Genomic DNA, 2,047 nt, shown 5'->3' on the forward strand with positions numbered 1-2,047 from the left:
TATTCGTCGCACGTACTGCAGCGTCGCGTGCTTGGTCTAACAGAGGTCGTTCAGAATGCACACAAGCGCCACGTGGCTCGGCGACGTTGGAACTGCAGCTCGACCATGGTGTCGTTCGTGGCGCACCCGTGCCAGGGTACCGGCGAACCTGAGCCGGCACAGTGCGGTGACTCCGATAATCGGGTGCCGTCGGATTCCGACGATGTTGAACCCTTCATTGTGGCCGTGCCTGGAGTCTGTGTACTCGAGGACGACGACGGCAACCACCATCACCATAACTGCCACGAACTGCACCGTGCCTCGAGCGTACATCACAAACAATATGACGAATGCGCGCAATTGCATCGCTTGCTCGATCGTGATTGAGCAAGCGATCGGCCAGTTTTTCGTCACCAACGTGACGTCTCAAAATGTTGGAACTGGAAAGCTTCGCTCAAGCTGAACGCTCATTCCATCGCAATCACTCCGCTCTACACGTCAAGCGTCGGATTTCTTACGTCGAAGTGGGTGAAGTGCTGCGTGGTTGTGGGGAGGTGAGCCCGCGTGGATGACGTACGGGATACCCGATACGTTGAGGAGCTCCGGGTCGGCACGGGCGCGCGAAGGCTAAGCTGGCACTGGATCGTCCGATCTCATGTATTTGTGCACGAATGGCAAGGACGCGACAATGTAATATTGGATGCACTCGCCGCCGTTGGATGCATGTTGATAGGCAAGCGGAGCCGCCTGCAGCATGGACCATCCCTCCTGCATAGCGAGAAGGGTCGACAGGAGGAAGTCCACCGTTGGGCTGAATAGTGTCCATGTCGTGTCAAGCACGTGTGGCTGCCACCAGTCCGTTCCTGCGTCCCAAGTATGATGGAATCATGTCCGGGGCGTTCTGGGAAGACTTTGTTGCCTCCAAACGGCATCCACGGTGCAATCATGCTTCGCAAGGACATACCGTCGAAGCACGGGGGGAGCCCCGCGCGATCCACGCCGTTGGATTGCTACTGCGTCATGTTGTTCCGCTGCCGATACCCGTCGGCAAACCCCATGGTTTTAGTTGTTTTACCACTGCATGGAGAAGTTGCTCCTTGCCGGCGTTGCCCAGGTACGTCAACTCGACTGGCACGGGCGTCACCTGGGCCATGGCGAGCCAGCCTCGTCCTTCGATCGTACAACGCAGGTCCGCGACGTCGAAGGCACCACCTCAGCACGGTAGATACGCCTCCCTGTCCACGACAGCAGGACAGTCTCAAAGTACACGGCGCCGTTTGCGACTTGGTTGAGGCATCGAGTGTGTCAGCAGGACGAGTTGGCCATGGGCGAGGCCGCTGGTCGTCGACCCAACAGTTGTGCTTCGTGATCTACACGATACCATACGGACTCTCGACGACTGAAGACCGCGTATAGCTTCAAAACGAAGCCTCGAGGCAATGGTCGAGCTGGACAGAGTGACTGCCATTGCGTTCGACATGTTCATCTTTGGATATGCTTGATCCACTGTCATCCACATGTCGGATCCATGGGCGGGCTGTTCAATGCCAACCGCTCGATCATGGCGTGATGGCCTGTCAAGTTGAACGTGGTCCAGTACAAGATGTAGGCCAAGTTCGCGATTGGAGGTACGAGAAGGTGCTGAACGTCGACAGCCCAAGGTAGACAAACCCCAGCGCAACTTTCAGCCGTCGTCGGAGCCGCGGCCACCGTGGCAGAAGGAGTGGAAGTGAGGAGTATTGTGCGTAGCCCAGGACTGCGTGTCATCGAAAGGCGATGGAGACTGTCCCTTTGGCTGTGCTGCACAACCTTCCACAGACTGACAACGAGCGTCTACAGGCTGCTTTTCCACGTCTATGGAACCAAGCCACAGTGGATGCAAGTCGTTCGAATCAGCTGGGCGATTCCATGGTGGCGTGGAAAAACAGTGGCGCCAATCTCATGTCTGTCGTCGACCAGCGGCGTCGACCGCACTTCTGCAAGGCCATCACATCCTAAAGCAGCGCAAGGACGACGCTGACAGCTTTGTACTGCCACAAGACCAATCGTCCGAGAGACATCGCCAACC

This window comes from Aphanomyces invadans (assembly GCF_000520115.1).
Source record: "Aphanomyces invadans strain NJM9701 unplaced genomic scaffold supercont1.7, whole genome shotgun sequence".
NCBI classification, from domain to species: Eukaryota; Oomycota; class Saprolegniomycetes; order Saprolegniales; family Verrucalvaceae; genus Aphanomyces; species Aphanomyces invadans.